Source organism: Phycodurus eques, chromosome 19 (genome assembly GCF_024500275.1).
Source record: "Phycodurus eques isolate BA_2022a chromosome 19, UOR_Pequ_1.1, whole genome shotgun sequence".
Taxonomy (NCBI): Eukaryota; Metazoa; Chordata; class Actinopteri; order Syngnathiformes; family Syngnathidae; genus Phycodurus; species Phycodurus eques.
In genome coordinates, this window is record NC_084543.1 from 7,462,896 (window position 1) to 7,480,997 (window position 18,102).

Here is an 18,102-nt window from a genome sequence, read left to right on the forward strand (position 1 = left end):
TCGATTGGTTTATGTTACTTATGCGACGTTGCAACACTGTGCAACAGCGATTAAAATTTTTGGCCGCATCGCTTGGTGCGGGGCGGACTTTAAATGCATGTTTTTGGAATGCGAGAGGAAGCCAGAGTACCAAGCACGGTGAGATTGCGATACAGCCCCATTGGTTGATGTTCTAACAAAAGACGGGCTCGCCATTGGTCCAGCAAAATGTGGGGCGGGATGAGGACTGGCACAATGGATGAAACAGCTCCGCCTCTAAAACAAACTAATTTCACCATGACAAGAAATATGCCATGTAAAATTGTCTAAAATTCTTACTCCTTGGGGAATTTTGACCAAAAGTATACACAGGCATTTTATGGAGACACCCGGGCCCTCTTTAATATTGTGGGGGAAAAAATGCCTTTTATATGCGAATGGGAAAATTAGGTTTATTGTTACTATTATCCGTGCAGAGCCCAGTGCACATCTGGAGAGGAGCAAAGAGGAGCAGGACGTCCACTCTGCACCACTGGCCCTCATGAGAGGAAAGGGGCGGGCTCAACGCCGGGGTTGGCTTTCTGCACCGGAGAGAGTCTCCGATGGTTGCCAACCAGAGTGCCGCTCCAAACTCGCCTGCTCTGCAAACGCGGCTCGCCGCCACTCGTCCCTAAACGCGCGGCGGTTATCGACCGGGGGAGCTTGCCTGGCTCACATCAGTCTTACGCCAGAGGACCGAACCGAGCCGCTCGGGAGGATAAGAGCCCCGGCCGGGAAAGTTTGAAGGAGACGAGCGGGGGGTGGGGCAAAGCTGCGTGACTGAACTTCCACCGAGCAGCCGCGGAAGGGACCGGGACGAGGAGGAGCCAACAGGTCGCAGGTAGTACTTTACTCTGACAGCTTGTCAACACTTGACAACACGCGGGCATTGCTGAGGACCTAGATCAACTGGCGGACTGACACTCGGTGATTTCACGAGTTTAAAAAAATAATAATAATGTATTTATAAAAAAACGAAAACAAAAAATAACCAAAAAAAAAAACTACATTCACCGGCTGACTTTGTGTTAAACTCACGGACAATTAGACTTCTATTGACGCATAATTGTGTGGCGTGACTGGCGTCGATAGCATGGAAAGCTAACGCAACGAGAGGACGCCTGTGTGTGTGTGTGTGTGTGTGTGTGTGTGTGTGTGTGTGTGTGTGTGTGTGTGTGTATACACACACAGTATTCGTGCGTTGATCGTTGTCTTCAACTTGATGGTGACAAAAATGTAATAAAATATATTTTTTAATTTATTCATTAATTTTTTAAAGCCTATTCGCATAACATTTGTCTCAACAAGCGCTTGTCTATCTGGGCCAGGGCGCTGGAATATGATATACATATAATATACAATATATATACGTTTTGGGACACCGGTCAATGGCTGTGCTTGAGGGTCTGCTCCACACCTGAAAAGTTGGCAGTTATTTTGATACAGTGTCCCTAAAGTCTGGATACATAGGCAAAACAATATGTATCTCATAATATTCTTTGATGGAATTGGGATATTAACAACAATTCAATACGGGCAGCACGGCGCACGAAGTGGTGAGCCAGACTGCTTCGCAGTTTTGAGGTTCGGGGTTCGAACCAGGGTACTTCAGACTTCAATGGTCTGTAGGTGTAAATGTTCTTTTTAGTCAATATATGCCTTCCAATTGGATGCCGACCAGTCCAAGGGTTGTCCTGCCTTTCGCCTAAAGTCAGCAGAGGTAGACTCCAGCTCACCTGTGACTATCATGATGAATGTATCCATGATTTCCAACATTTGTGATGCAAAGGTTGATGCACTTTGCCAGTGTGGAACTGCTAGACATCCTGACAGTGCATTAATCCTACAGGGACATGGAAATACATTGTTCTGGTGCAAAAAAAGGGGGGGGGGGGGGGGGGGGAAACAAACTAAATCCCACCAATCGATCATTTTCTATACTACTTGTCCTGTTCAGGTTCACAGGGAGCTGGAGTGAGAGGCAGACAACACCCTTGACTGGTCAGTCAATCACAGGGCACAACTAGGGACGCACCAATAACACTTTTTTCAAGCTCAGTACGAGTGCTTACATTTCAGTACTCGCAGATACTGAATACTGATACGTGATAATTCCGTTATGCCTTGTAACTGTAAAAAGTCAGTTTTAATTTAATCAAATACTGAGTAGAAACACAAACCTCTGTTAAACATGGAATACGTTTCACTCAAATAGGGCGCTTGTTGAGCAATCAAATACTGTTTTATTGAATGAGGTATGAATTTCACTTAAATATAACACTTCTTACACACAGAATAATCCTACATAGATTTGATGAAAAGACACAAACAACGTCCAAACTGTATTAATATACAGTAACTAATTTTTCGCAGAGTTGAAAGAATATATGCCTGTAATTATTTTTTATATCGTTTTTCCAGATATGTTGCTCTGCCATTTGTGTTCAAATGTTCGTTATTTAAAAGTTTATACAATGGTACTTTGATGGAGCGGCGTAATATGGGCGGGTGGTCGTCCGATATAGCTGATTGTTCGTTACATTGAAGCGTTTTTGTTTTTGGAGGCTATATGCACCCATATTACTGTATAGTACAAAAATGTTGTTTTGTAGGTTTTTTTTCATGGCCTAAAACGCCCAGTACAGTACAAAGTTATTGTCAACAAATTTAAATAAAAAAGCTTGAAAATGTTTGAAAGTTTCACATTTTATCCAAACTTACCACGCTGGTGTGCTTGGTCGTGGTGACATTGTTGACATACTGTACTCATCACAGGTGAGTCGCTTTCATGAACCGCGAGGAATTCGTGTGCTTCCTAGTTCCAAATCCGTTGCTAAAGGGTAACGGTACCTGTTACTGTACCAAAAATAGCATGTTTGAGACTCCAAACACTTGTTTTGTACTCCTCAGAGTTAATGCCGCAACCATGCCGCTCTCTCGCTCTGCTCTATGTACAATAGAAAATAGATATACCATGGTCACATGGCCACCATGTAGGCACGGGAGGCACATCTTTTGGATTTGGCTCTAGTAATATTGTATATCTGTGCCCCGGAAATACGTCAATCTCATTCTCTGCCTGCATTGCGCCACAGCGCCAGTAAATAACAGCGGCCAATTGTGGAACTAACAGACTTTGTCAAGGGCATTTTGAGTGACGAATGGAAACTAATTTTGGACACGTTAAGTCCCGACAGTCTGTTGTATCCGATATCTGTTATATCTGGGTCTGTTTTATCGAGGTTCCACTGTACTGTGACATCGATGCTATTTGCCTGTCCACAGTGTATCGCAATATGTGTTAGCATTAAGCTAGTGGACTTTTGCAAGGTGAAGCTATGTTTTTTCTTATTTATACAATGTGTAATTCTCTTTATTCTGTTATTTTTAATGTAAACTTCAACTGGGAGTGTCAATAAACTACTTGAAGCAAGCACACGATGACTCTTTTTGAAGAGCAGTTCAGCGCACGCTCAGGGAGGACAGAATAGTATCGTATATGACAGGCTGGTAAAGTGATATCAGAGCTTTTTACGAGTGCGATTACTGACGTACAGTATTAGTGTGTCCTTACAGACAACCATTCATACTTGCACTACACACAATCACTGAGTGAGAATTGAACTGCACAAAAGTCCGGCGAGTAAACCACTATTCCATCAGTAACTCTACTCTAAATCCCAATTACAGGCAATTTGTTAACACCCTGGATTTACCCTGCCAATGTGTCAGCGTTGTGGTAAATTAAATGTCAGCATTGTTTTTAGTCTTTGCGGCACATACCCCCGCAGCATCTCATGCCCGCTTGTAAAATTCCGCCTTGTAAAAAGTGCAGATTACAGTCTGTGGGGATCTTATTAAACTCCATTTAAGGGTGTAACGACCTCTTCTGTTGTGTTTACACGCTTCACCTCAGACTGTTTATGCATGTGACGTTTGAGTTATTGAATTGTAATGTTCATACGACATACTAAATGACACCTCAGCTCACTTCCTCTTTGCAAACATGCATCCCACTACCCCTTTTTCCTCTTACAGCCTGAGACATTCAGACAAGATGTGGTTGGCAGCTGGTGATAGCTTGGCAAGTTTAGTGTCTTCAAGGGTTTTCTCACTCTGTCATCTTTCCTCTTGGGTGTCATTCGTAGTTACATGTTGTGCCATGGACGGACTGTGAAGGCATTGGGGTTACAGTAAATGAATATTGTCTACCTCCATCCATCCATCCATTTTTAGAGTGATGTGTCCTCATTAGGCTCAATATTGTTGACCTATCTAGTGAAAATACAACACGTGTCATAAAAAGTATAAATCTTTTTATTATATGAATGGAAACAGGAGGATACAAAAAATGATGCATGTTGGAAAAAAAGGTGTTTTGTTTACTCTGCAGTATTAGTGTATGTATATCTTGTAATATTTAGTGTTTGGGCGACGGGTAAAGAAAAGTCATAAGTTTCATGGAAGGTTGCAATTTTATAAAAACAAGTTTTGCGACAACACCATGATAAAAAAGTTTTCATTGTGTAAGAATGAAGCCATAAAATTATCATGAAAAACTAAACAAATCGTGAAAATATTTTTTGTATTTTATTTTATTTTTTTTAGTTCTCCATTTACAAGAATAAAGTTAAAGAATTGCAATTTGATGAGAATAAAGATGTAATATTCAAATTTTTTTCTTACATCATTTTATAATTAAAGTTGTAATAAAAAAAAAAGTGGCAATGTTTGTACCTGTAACATTAGGAGCAATATTGTGAATCATCAGTCAAGTTACACTTAAGTTTACCAAAAACAATGAAATCATTTTGGCATCAACACCATCATGCGTCTCACCGCTGTTGGGCGGAAACCTTGTCTGTTCAAAGATGGTTAATTTCGCATTTTTTTACCACAAATTGATGTTATTGGTCTGTCCGCACGTCGTCTACGATGCATATTAACCAATTTTACGTTTTTAAAACGGCTTGAGAACAAATCTATTAGCTCTCTTGAAGGCAAAAATGTTGGAAAGTGTTGTAAAAGTCCACCTCTTCGTTCACTCTGTGGGAGCTGTGTGGAATTAAATTGCCTCAAGATAGAAAGTCTGGATGTTTTGTTTTGATTTCAGTATGCCTGTTTTGTTAAAAATTGATCGCTGTAATTATTCAGTGCAGTAGGAACTGGTCAGCTATGAAAGTAAGTGCATGCAGATTCATTTCGGTTTTCAGTTTATTCAACTGCTGAATCAGAATCATCTTTATTTGCCAAGTATGTCCAAAAAACACAAGGAATTTGTCTCCTTCAGCTCTTCGTTTTATATATTGCATACTTTTGAGAGAGTTTGGGAAGATGATATAACCACAGTCGTTTGCGTTTGTGAAGTGTTAAAGGATTTTTGGTGCACAATGGTATTCAATAGCAATATAAGGTATAATAGCTTCAACGATGTGGTATTTAGTAACTCAAGCAAGATGGCGTTTTTTGAACAAATCTTTTATTTCCTGAAAGCACTGATTTTGGAGATGCGAGGATTTTATCCGACAGCAACAATTCATGTACAAATTAACCTAATTGTGCAAAGGTTTGTATTCATGATCAGTGTTTGTAAGACTTCTTTTTGGGGTTTATCGGACCATCAAACAGAGGTGTTTGTAACAAATATTTAATGATATTGCCCACTGAATATTTGATAGGTCTCTAAAAAGAGATGCCGACTGCTGGTCTCAAACTGTGGGGCAATTTTGGCAGTTTTTGTGGTAACTTTCTTCTGTAAATAAATGGACTTAATTCTTCTGGGTCTCTCTGACATGCATTAACATGAAGTAGTTGGTCTCCGCACGCTCCAAGCCTCGCCTGCCTTGGTTATCACGTTGGACTAAATGTGTCATCGGGGCGGCGTCTGTGTCACACTCGAAGTGCCTGCTCATGTCTTCCTGCTGCCTTGCCATGTCTCTCTCTCCACTAGCCGGACAGTGCTTCACGCTCCTAAAATCGCAGCGGTGTGTCCGTAACTCTCTGATGTCACTTCTTTATTTTGCTGTTTTTGTTTATCTTGTGTCCTCATCTTGCTTGGCACAAATCTCACTGATGAAAGGCGATAACATTTCATGACTTTGTTCTGCAGCTTGATCTTGTTAGTGTAAAACAGGAAGCATTCACTGACACCGTTTTTAAACTGGCGGCAAAGTTTGGATGGAGCCCGGTGTGGAAAGGCCCTCTCTTTTTCTTCTTCTCTCTCTCTCTCTCTGTCTCTCGCTCTCTCTCTCTCTCTCTCTCACAGTGACAGGTGGTTTGGTTTAATTTGGCCCGCAGTGGTCGACACGTCTGCTCACCACAGCAACCCACTCGCCTGCTTTTGACAAGCCCAAAGCTTAGGCGATGCAGCACAAACAGACCAAGCACTGACAGGTGAGACATGCTCCCTACAGAGATGTCACCGAGAGCTTGTTTAATGGTAAACATCTCCACCCAGTCCTACCCCCACACTGTCAAAATGTGCTATTTTGGTAGCTCTTTGTTTTCAGTGAAAGCCTCACTGCTCCCTATCTTTAAAAATGCAAAACAATATGAGCTTGCGAGGATTCTTTTGATGTGCACATGTTTCTAATTTGCCGATCTTGGCTTTTAAGAGGAGTTAAACAAATCAGCAAAACTGCTTTGTGCGCACTCAAAGAACGTCTTAGTTTCATCATCGGTGTTGAGAGTAAGGTAACAGTTACAGTAATATTAAAGGAGTAGTGTGGGAAACAGCGAATGTCACACTGCTTTGAACGTGTGAGCAAAGGCCCCTTTATACTCCCGCGGTTGCGCGGCCGACAACGCCCGCAGTTCATCACGTGACCGAGGAATTGCCCCACGCAGAACCTCTGCGTAGCTTGCCGCGCACCCTGACAAAAATTGTCATCCCTCGTGATTGGTCTGTTTTAGTCACATGCTGTGATAACGTACCAGCGTGCCCCTTGGTTCTACATACCATCTACAATCGCCGCCTTCTCGATCGATTTTGCAGCATAATTAAACGTATCATCTGGTCATCTCGTTCCATTTGTTCTGTCGCGGTTGCCGTTGTTGTTGCTTTGTTCCTTGTTACTGAAAGGAAAGTAAAAACGACTACCGGAAATGGCATGTCCTATCCAATAACAGCGACATCCCCGACTGGGAGGTGAAATGCAGCACACTTTCAAAACAGAAAGTTGCTTTGGTTGCGCTCGAGTATAAAGGCAAACTACGCAAGGGACAACCGCAGTGACGTTATGGCGGCAAACTACGCAAGGGACAACCGCAGTGACGTTATGGCGGTCGCCGTCCGCGCGAGGATGAAGAAGCCTTAAGGCACTCTGAACATACAACAATGGAAGAGAATCCATAGAAGTAAATGACTAGTTTGAGCGCAAAAGCTGACAAGTGCTATTTAGACAAAAATAGAGCCACCCCTACTAGCAGACTGCCTATCACGGCGTCATTCAATGTTACATTTCCTAATCCTGCAAAAATAAATGATCAGTGCCTTACTGCAGCTCGCGTCATCGCCATTGAAGCCAATCATGTCATATGAACCCGTCACTTGTCACTTACGTCTCCTAACATGTCTGCACCTGTTAATATTTTTTTTTAACTCGCTGCTAATATAGCGTCACTTGTGCCTGAAAGTTAAGAGTAAAATATGGTAACTTTTAACTGTATTGCCTATGGATAATTGTGTGAAACAGTCCAAGAGAGATGATCTCATGAAACTCATCAGTGAAATAGTTGTTCGTGATCAAGTCTGCAGATTCTACAAGGAAGCGTTCGCCGGTGTTTGTCGCAATCAGTTGGGTCGACAGGATCTTGAGGGTAGCAGCAAAGAAGATTAAATCAGGTTTGGATTAAGGGTTAATTTTAGATTAAGTGCTACTTTAATAAGAGACTGCAGTTCCAGTATACTCAGCTGTTATTTTTTTTTCACAAAGCATAATACTACATTTCATTGCAATTTTGTCGTCGTGAAAATTTGGGACTTTTCTTGGAGTTGTCTGGTTTTGCGATGAAATTGCATCAAATACCTCTTTGAAAGACTTTTTCAAGAAACGTTAGACTTTCAAAATGAGCCTCTTAATTGCCTAATTTATATTTACTTGTAATACCCTAAATCAAATTGAATAGCTTTAATCTGGAAACCAGAAATAAAAAAACTAATTTGACTAAATTCACAAAAAATGGAGATGTCCGTTTTTACGTTCGAACTCTTTACAGAAGAATTCTTCTGTGGTAAGTAGACTCTTTTTACCGAAATCAACACAAAAAAGGGAAAAGAAAAAGGCGTAGTGTGGACTGTGTCGTCAAAAAACTAAGTAACAGCAACACTTGTTTTACATTTCTATTTACTGTGTATTCAACAACAATGGAAAAGTGACAATAGCAAGTAGAGCCATGTATGTGCCATGTAATGTAAACAAGGAATAAAACATCATGGAATCCCACTGCTTTGGTAAAGTAACACTGAAAGATAACTAATAAGTTTACGTCACAGTTTGTAATGGCATCGTAGATTGTTGAATGGAACTGAGCAGTGTGGCCTCACACTAATAAGGCAGCGTCGCTTGAAAATGAAGCAGGGCCGAATTTGTTGGAGTAAGTAGAAATAAATTGCTATATTACAGTGGTTTGGCTGTGGTGTCCAATGACGTCGTCAGTGCCTCAGGGACTGGGGTGAGTGTGGGAAAAGCGAGAGGGAAGAAGGGCGGGAGCTGATACCAAGAGAATGTAGCTGCAGCCGAGTGGGATTTTTTTATTTTTTTTTTTTTTTTGGATGGGGAGTCGAGTCTGTGATGTTGAGATGTGAGCGCTCCACTCATGTTGGCCGGCGGCGCTTAGGAAGGCCGACTCGCGCATACTGATTCTCTTCTTTTTGTATTTTTTATTTTTATTTTTTATTTTTTTTGCCGGCACCACGATCCACATGCCTCACTGGCCTGCACGTCCCGGCCAGACACGCGAGGGTTAACGCTCCTCCCTTTTAACTCTCCCTTCTGTTCCTCTTTTTATTGCTTTGATGGTATTAAATAATCTTTGTGTCAGAGTGCACTGCTCCCAGTGTTCGTGTCAGCAGAGCGAGAGTGCAATTAGGTCAGGCTGGTAGAATAACATGGTTTCATCCCGGCCTTAAAGCGGCAGGGCACCTCGCCTCAATTTACGCTTGATATTCACCTAAAGTCTTCAGAGGACAGCTTGCAAAGTGGTCCGAGGCCAGCGGGGTTATCTCAGCACACGCTGAAAGAACGTTGTGTCTTTCCAAGGAATGCCTTATTATTTTGATTGATGTTAAGCATGGGATCAGCTCAGTATCACGCATTCTTTGGTTATTTTTAGAAGAAACTAACCAGGATTCTCATGATTATTTTATTTATTTTATTCTATACCTGCGTTTCCAAAGAGTGTTCCTGTGGTCCTGACTTGAATTGTGCATTTTAGCAAATGAATCACTGTTAGTAGGCAATATCCAATTTCTAATGTTATGAATCTAAAGATATGACAATAAATACTGTCAAATTACTGAACAGACAATTTCTCAAATGGTCAGTTTTGTTGCTGTGTGCAAAGCAGCAATGAGGTTTGCACTGACGTCACAGTTTGGGCAGTTACCCAACCATGTCGGAGGTATACGAATGCACACATTGGTTGGATGGGGATAGAAGTGCACAGTAATTTATGGTTTGAAGTAGCGATGCACTGAAATGGAAATTCTTCCCCGAAAACTGAAAATGAGGAAACCAAGGCCGAAAACCGAAACATCATGGACGGGAGGATTAGCGACTTATTCTGCGTTGACACTGAACGCAAAACTGAACCACTGCGGCTCCCCATCGTGTTTAGCCGCGTTAGCTAGCTAGCCGTAGCTTGTAGGTTGCTGGGGCGGCGCAAAAATATTTTCTGTTTAAATAACTGGAAATGTTCACACTAACTAACTAATAATAATAATAACTAATAGTTTACTACATCCATATTTGTTCTGTCATTAATCAGAATTGTTTAGTAAGATATTGGTAACCTATATTAAATAACTAACTAGTTGAGAGAATATTGACTTACATTTATAGCTGTATATATAAGAAGAGGCATACATCTTAAAGCCCTTTAATTTGCTTCTCTGTGCTTTGGAGTAGGATTTACAAAGACGACGGATGTAGTGTCCGTCTGTGATGGTTATTTTGGGCAAGTCCTTGTAAACACCATGTGTAGAATAACAATTCTTCCACAACCATAAAAGACTGAGCCATAGTTGGGCAATGCGGGACATTACGTGCAAACAGCCCATTGTAAATTACAACACATTTCTTGTTATCTCCTCTCCATTTCAGAATAACTTTATCAACCCGTAAAGCATATTTACAGCTCGAAACAGCTCGCATGCACAAATTAGAAGCCTCTTTGGTGCGATAGAAGGTGCCAGATAAAGAGTCAAAGCTCATCAATACATTTCAGCCTTTAATAATGCTCCGTTTCCATCTCTAATCTCTCCATTCCATGTCTCATGATGAAGTGTCCCAGAATGGATCGTTGGTGGTGATATTTTAGGTTCTTCACTATATTAATTTGCCTCAAGAATCAGGCCACATTTTGTCTTTTTTTTTTCTTCTTTTCCCTAATGAGGTTGCGATAAAGACCCATATAACACATTATCCTTTTATTGATTGGGACTGCGTTTCATGGCATACATTTCTTTGGCCGACCTTGAAATCATTGACACATTTATTTGCGTTGAGTTGTTGCATTGCTTTTCTGTCAGAGGAACGGATCATCTCGTGGAAATCTACACATGATAGTAGCTCCTTGAGATACGAGTTTAATTTGCCCCAAACACATTTCAAATCATCTTTCGTCCATTGAAATGAATTGAAATGCCATTAATCCATTCCAGTACCTCTCACCCCTAAAAAACAGAATTTTTGTGATGTGTTTTCTAATAAAAAAAATAGTACTCTATGATTCTTTATAAAAACATATAGTAATGACAATCAAATAGCATGGAGAGAATGTTTTCCCACACTTTGCATCAATTCAGTGGACTTTGTGTTGCTAGTTCTGGTGTGTGCGCCATGGTCATCTGGGGGCAGTATATTACAGAAATACGGATATACATGGAGACGGTCACAGTTTCTCAGTAAGCTGTAGTTACCCTTAGTGTAGCAGAGGATAAAGATGGTATTCGTTAACCCGTCTATGTCGTTTTGTTAGCATCTCTCTCAAGGCAATGCTTTGTGGTTGTTTTAAGTACACATACAATTCTCATTGGTTTATGTTTCACTTGACAATAAGTGTCAAGTGGTAGTGGGAAGAATTGTTGCTGCTTGTTGTGAACCGAGTTGACTTAGAGTCCACATCCACCATACCGTGCTTGTCTCTTAAATCTTGCTTGCCAGTCAAAGCAAAAAAGTCGGCTGAATGATGGCTAGTATCTCGAAAAACTCATAAATTGGGTAACTCGTATCTCGCTTGACGTTATTTCTTTTCCAAGTCGACCATTTGGCAGTTGAAGACCAATGTCACAGTGTTTATCGCTGTGTGATGACAAAAAAAACTCTCCCCCAACTTTATTGTAGCAATTTACACTCAAAGAACTCTTGTTGTTTCTTAATCTCCTTCCACTTCTGACCCATAAAACAATGGTATCATTTGCGTCGACAGAGCACATGCACAACACTGAGTGAGCGATATTCTGGATGGTTCTCTTTGCAAGCCCATCGGGCATTCTAGAATCCAGCCGGGGTGGGTCGCAGTCATTTCTGTCTGGCCTGCCTGACTGTGGAGATTCCTGAAGACACTAATATTATCTCTGTGGCATGAGAACCAGCACTTCATATTGAGGCTGCTCTTCAACCTCATAAATGCAAAAATAATGGCCTGTGTGTATATTTATTTTTCTGGGAAGATGATTAGTGAGCCACATTGGTGATTTTTTTTATTTAATTTTTTTCAAGCTAGTCACCACCATCTTGCAATTACAGCACATAGATCAGCAGAATTGCTCAAATGAATTGTTATGGAGCTGCTTATATTGTTATGGAGCAATAAGCAATCCGCTAAATGCGGAATGTCACATGACCAAACCCGGAAAATGGGATAGTTGACTTCCTGTGTATGCTACGCTAGCGAGCATGTAGCATGGTTTGATCACATTATTGTTTGAAGCCGAACTTTCTAAAATTTGGTTTTCTTTATGGCTGGTGCCTTCGGGCAAAGGTTAAATACATGTACATGATTTAGTTGTACAAATATGATGTGATATATGTAAACACGAATGAAGTCTAAACATTGAATATTGTAATCTTTGGTGGCTTTGTGGTGACATCTTGTGTTTACAAAATTATATTATAGATGTTAAAAGTCTCTATGGTTGCTGTGTCATGACCCTCTTAGCTATTCACCTGAACCGTGAGGAAGTGCTTAGACACGTTTTGCCAAATGTGGAAGTAGTTTGGGCATATACAGGATTGAGGCAAAACTGGAGTGCAGTACAGTACTTGGCTGCAACCAACATAGGTGCTGTTCATTCAGTCGCAGCTTGTTTGTGGCTTAACAAAGAACAAAGTGACACCACTGCTATAGGAAGTTGACGCACAGACCTCTGCTATGGCACAACTCTGAATTCAGACATTCAGACATTTTCTCATCCCATCAAGAATATTAAAGAAGGAACAAGGAATTGACAATATATTTTCTACATGGCCAAAGAAAATTCAGTCAAATGCCTTTGACTTATAGTTAGATATAGTAATGATATGATCTGATTTTGGGAAACCAGAAAGAGAACAGGACCCATGAATTTATAATATACAATGAAATTTGAGACTGGGGACACGTATTAAAGAGGAATTGCAAAGGAAAATATTCTTACACTGGATGGTGTAAGTTATTGTCTGGATTAAGATACCCTTCATCTTTTTAAAGCTTGTATAAGACCTTGCAACAACATTACACACGAGGCTCCGTTCTATGGGCAGTTCCAAATCACTACACAACCCAAAGCATCCAAACACTGATTTCTGTGGAACAAATCCTCTCTATTGTGCCTCCTATGTGGGAGTATGTGGCAGTTGAATGTGTATTACCCAGCTGGTGCATTTGCAGCTGCTTGAACATTAGCTGAAGTTGCGCGCCACATTTATCGGCTCCGAGTGAGCACAGCGGCAGGGGGAGATAATGGTCCGGGACAGAGATGATTCTGCGCTAGCTGCGGCAGCTAGCATGTCCTCGGTGGCACGGCTCGCGGTATTCGTCTGTACTGCACTGCTGCCTTGGCTCATGATCGTCAAGACTATAAAGCTAGTGAGCCACTTATTTTGTCTGTGTGGGCTGTCGTCATTGTGCAGCCAGACTCGGTGATGAGCCATCAGGCCTTATCACTGTCATGTTGGACTGAAGAGCCTTTTGGATGGCTGGATTTCTCTGCTTGCAGCTGGAGAAGTGGATGGGAAGTCTGAATTACCTCATCATACAATTTGGTGAAATGATCGCTGGTGTGCTACTTGTATCTGTGTGCATCAGTGTATTCTATGAAGTGCTCCAATGAATTCTTGAGGCATTTGTGTGGAGGTACTTACCTTCACGTACTCTGGACATGTATGTCTAGGCTATGTACACAGCCTGTAGACAGACTATCATTTAAAATTAACACCTGTGCATTCCGCCATTGGTTTGTTAGTTCAACACAAGTTCCCTTTTTTCTGCTCTTTGTGTATTGCCGTAATAATGTTTGGTACTGCGGATATCGTGCAACATATGGCTGCCATTTACGACCAGCGCCGGCCGTAAAGAGGTGACTGCTGTATGCAAATGTCAGGATGCTAATGGTATTGTAATGTAATGAAGTGCGTGGAATATGACCGATAATGAGGTGTGGCTATTGAGTGTTGATGGCTTCTTCGCAGCCTTGCCTTTGTTGTTTTCACATCTCGTTTTCGCTGCATGACACCAGTCTAGTACAAACCCATTAGTACATACACACGCTGGCACAGAGTAAGATGTATGAAAATTGCACTTTGTCGATTCATGGCATTGGCAAAAAGAGATATTGATCAATAGCTTGAGAAGTTGCTCATTGGAATTGTGGAATTAAATTGGGCAGAACTGAGACAGATGTGTTGCAGTAAATTAAACAAGCGGTCCTGTCTGCTGGGTGACAGCACAATGGTGATTAGGGTTTCATGCGAGCTGGCCTATATTATTTATAGCTGTGCTGAGGCATGTCTGCAGTTGAATAGACCACAGTCCATTGACCGGGCATATTACAGGAGGCCGCCTGGTAGCAAGAGGGGGCTTGAAAATGGTTTTATTTCTTCATGTCGAGGTGCATTTTTGTCTAAATGAAGGCGGGTGCCCCAAGTGTGTTGTTTCCAGACCTTACATGTATGAAATGTGTTGACACTGTTCCAGGCGGGCTCCTTGCTCCAGGGTGATTTGACTTGCATTCAGCCATTCCCATTTTTCCTCACCTTAGTTATTTTTTTTTTTTTTTAGGATAGTACATTATCTGAATATACTGGATACATTTTTCTGCTTAGCCTCCTGTCTGAAGTAGGGATCAACAATGGAGGAAGTAATCAATTAATTATGATTATGATTGTTTTATTGAACGGGAGAGTATCTCAGCCAGCGTTGTATTGACCAGAGCAATGACACAACTCCTCCGGCTGAGTTTAGTCATATTGGAAGTCTGCATGAATGTAGTTTAACTTGCCAGAACTGATGCCATGTTGTTCTGCCTCAGACAACACACTGGTTTAACTTGATTCAACAGCACCTACGCTGGTTGCAGCCAAATAGTGCACCCCTTTTTGCCTCATCTGCTTTAAAAGATGATTACTCAACAATTAGTTCCACACAATCGATCTATTAATTGATTAATTGTCAATTTGCCTGTCTTGAGTCTGAATATTTGAGAATGTAACTATGGCTGCAGCTATCGAATATTTTACACACAATAATTCTACTGATTAGCCCATTGCTTAATCAAGTAATCGGATAAAAATTACAAAATGCATTGTTTACAAAATGTGAGGTGCAGGTATTGATGTGGTTCGCCTGAGACCACATCAATACCTGCTCACATTCCACACTATAAAATCTGTGACTTTATGTGTGTATGGCTTTCAAAAGCGGGAGTTGGCTTTGTGAGTGACCTGAAGTCAGTAAATGAGAGTGTAGAGTTGGCTGTTGTGAGCTCAGCTTAGCGTCTGGCTGTAAACAGCTTAACCGTTTGCCAATTTGAGTTTTGAGTGCCTGAGCGGCAGTCGTTACCGTGTGTTCAATCAAGTGATTGAAAGTGTGCCAGTGGCTGTATCTATCCTTGAGCACTTGTGGGGGCATTACAATATGTTCTAACTCCCCGCGGTAGGCTAAATTAAATTAGCTAACAACGATACCTTGTTTCGGTGGTCGTAGATGTGCGGTGGCGTGAGTCTGCAGCAACATTAGTCCAGTTGGAAAAATGATCACTGCCAAACTTCGAGGGAGAGATTTTGCCTTGACTTTTTTGTCACTGAATTATTCAAATTATGCAATTAATCATTTCAGTATTCCACCAAATCATTCTGCTGTCTTATTTAGAGAAGAGACTGATGCTCTTAAGCTTGTATTTGTGTCGTAGAGTTTTGTTTACTTTAGAGTGTGGGAAATGGCAGTGAAATATCAGATCCAATTTATTACATTTTCCTAATGATGTCCAGTAGCATAACACAAGTTATTGTATTTAATTGGCCACAGTAAGTCTGTGTTTGCTTTAATTACGAAATCAATTGAAGGATGCTTGTTGCGTAAGCGTTTGCTATTTGTGTCCCATGCCAGCAGCATTTTCTCATTCTTGTTTGGCACTGAGCCCAAGAACTCTGTCCACTTGTCTGGTGACTTTAACGGGCCACTGCCAGGCCCCCCCCCCCCCCCCCCTGAGGGTGCGGGGGTGGAGTGACTCTGATAACTTTGAGCCAAATCTGGTTCCTGCTCTCAATTGCCTCTTTTTCGTTTCCTCCATATGAATATGAGTGTGACTGAGCCGTGGCTCTGTGGCTCGCCTGTGTTCAGATACCTTGCCTGGCTTTCATTAGGCATAAGCCTCCCCTTTAACCACAACCAAAGTCCCTTCATCCTCCAACCATTGTTTTCCTTTTGAATGAAACCAAGTACCTAAGCCGCACTCATGACACATGAAATACATGGCTTTATGTTGGCACTGCTGGCTATTTAAACCTGTGATCCAACCCAGGCTGTGCTCATTAAATCGTGTAAATGATGTAACGTTTTGCCGCTGCTGCTGTGTGCCAGCCAGCAAGACATGTTTTTCCACTTAGGGATTCCAATATTTGTCTGTGTCATAAACACCGGGCATCTGGTTGCCAGTGGTAGGCTCCTTTTCTACTTTGACACTGAAATGTGGCTGAGTTCTTCAGAGAGAAGCTGTCTGGCTGCTCATTTAGCAGTTTTTGTAGGTATGATAAATGTTACTAATCACCTATTGGCCCCAAAGGTCAAGCCTTTTCCTGGTCACCCATCACCTCCCTCCTTCCTGCTGTCTTCGAGCAGCACCCCGTGGATAGCCTTTATCTTGCTCAAGCAATATTTTGTCCAGACTCCACAACTATGCACTTTCCTTGTCTGCAGTAAAGTGTGAGATTATCTTCCACGTAGCCTCTGGAATGCATTCATTGTAAATAGAATCTTAGCAGTAATCCATAAACAAAAAAGAAATCTGCTGTCAAGTAGGGATGAAACGATGTACGGTTTTCCGATAAACTATGGAAAGAAACTTCGATTTCAGTTTAATTATCGCTACTCTGAGATTCTCCCACCCGGTGTGTGCCATGACGTGCAATGAATGGAGAAAGAAGACGCAAGCTGTCAAACACAAAGAAGAGAAGAGGAGGACTCCCAACAGCCAATAAGAATGAGAAGACAGCCCAGATGTCGGTGAGATTTTTTTGCACCTCGGGGAGAAGTGTGTGTGTGTATTTTAGTTTTCATAAGACTGCAGATGTAAAATTAATTCAGGTAATTGTCCTGTAGTCACTGGTGATGTAGTGGTGCACTCACCTGACTTTGGTGTAGGTAGCAGGGGTTCAGTTCCCGCTCAGCGACGATATGAGTGTGTTAATGGTCCTCTGTCTCTAATCAGCTGAGATAGGCTCCAGCGCACCTGAAAAGCTGAACTCCTGCTGAACAGGTTAAGTTTTATCATTGTTTTAGCAATATCATGATAATACTGATAACCATAATAGTTTTGGTCACGCACATTTTCACACAGTTTCACCCCTGCTTTCAAGTTTAGTGAGCAACAGGCCTCTAGACTTCAGCCTCTTAGGCACAACTTGCAAACATAGTGCAATGTAACAACAGAGCTTCAGATATTTTTCAGCACTCTGCACAAAGAATTGACTCAGCAGGTGACACGTAGGTATGAAGGCAGTTTCGATTTTTCCACTTTTAAGATTGTAGGGTGCAGCAAGCAGCCTTGTGTACTGGAAGTGACATTAAAGTCACGAAGCAGGTTTTTGATTAAAGGGATCAACCGTGGACGTTCTCCTTGCTATAACCTCTTTATTAACTTCCCATCCGTGTGTAAGATTGTAATCGTATCTGTGAGAATCTCTCTGAACGCTCTTCGCTGACTTAATGTTAGTCTTTATCAGACCACCTACCGTTCGAGACTGAAACTGAGTTTTCAGGCACTCAATTATGCTTCAACTTCTTCAAGACACAATTAATTAACAATTTCATACCATTGTCAGAATTTTCTATGATCAATTAATTGGTTAGGTTATTATCATCCCTGGTTTATATCACAAAATTGTCATGTGTGAACATTAGCAGCACAAATGTCTGCTTGTCTACGTCTAATTAATATCGCAGAGTCGACGGCTCTGAAAACTACATTCGAGTGTACAAACACTGGCTTTGTTTTAATCGCTCATGTGCTCCTAATGCTAAGACAACCATGACTCGCAATATGAATGAAGCTAATTCATGGGTAAAATATGGATTCTTTTCAATGTGTACTTTTACCACATGACAATCTATCAACATTTTCATATTTTATTTATTATACTAAATTCCTTGATATTGTCTTCTATA

At 41.3% G+C, this 18,102-nt stretch overlaps 1 protein-coding gene across 4 annotated transcripts in view; it reads left to right on the top strand.

Moving 5' to 3' along the window:
* Positions 1–580: 580 nt before the first annotated feature.
* Positions 581–18,102, top strand: part of raraa (retinoic acid receptor, alpha a) — a 167,529-nt gene continuing 150,007 nt past the window's right edge. For 3 of the 4 annotated variants that reach the window (XM_061705661.1, XM_061705660.1, XM_061705664.1), the window contains exon 1: positions 581–859. The gene's annotated coding sequence lies outside the window, so the exon portion shown is untranslated. Of the gene's footprint in view, positions 860–17,361; positions 17,426–18,102 lie in introns of those variants that run through there. The other variant, XM_061705663.1, reaches the window with a different exon arrangement.